Raw genomic sequence first — 229 nt, 5'->3', positions numbered from 1 at the left:
AAGGCTCATAACAACTAAGATTATGAAGATCACCCCCCCCCCCCCCACCACCCATTAAGGTCCAAGCGAGGGCGATGTCTGACGTAACTCCAAAATAATCAAACTTAAAAATGTCGAGTCAGTTTTCCATTTTCGCGAGAGCTGCGGCATCACACAGGCAGGAAGTTCAAATGAGGCTGTTAGAAGTTTGATGCGTTTCGTGGGAAAGATTGACTTATGAGGCAGGAAC

The 229-nt window shown here is 46.7% G+C and overlaps 1 protein-coding gene across 1 annotated transcript in view; it reads right to left on the bottom strand.

The window, feature by feature from the left end:
- LOC119587716 (corticotropin-releasing factor receptor 1-like) overlaps positions 1–229 on the bottom strand; it is a gene marked incomplete in the record, with an annotated part of 126,234 nt that overhangs the window by 19,642 nt on the left and 106,363 nt on the right.

This window comes from Penaeus monodon, chromosome 23 (genome assembly GCF_015228065.2).
Source record: "Penaeus monodon isolate SGIC_2016 chromosome 23, NSTDA_Pmon_1, whole genome shotgun sequence".
Classification (NCBI taxonomy): domain Eukaryota; kingdom Metazoa; phylum Arthropoda; class Malacostraca; order Decapoda; family Penaeidae; genus Penaeus; species Penaeus monodon.
The sequence above is the reverse complement of the archived record's forward strand: the minus strand, read 5'-3'. Positions and strand labels throughout refer to the sequence as shown.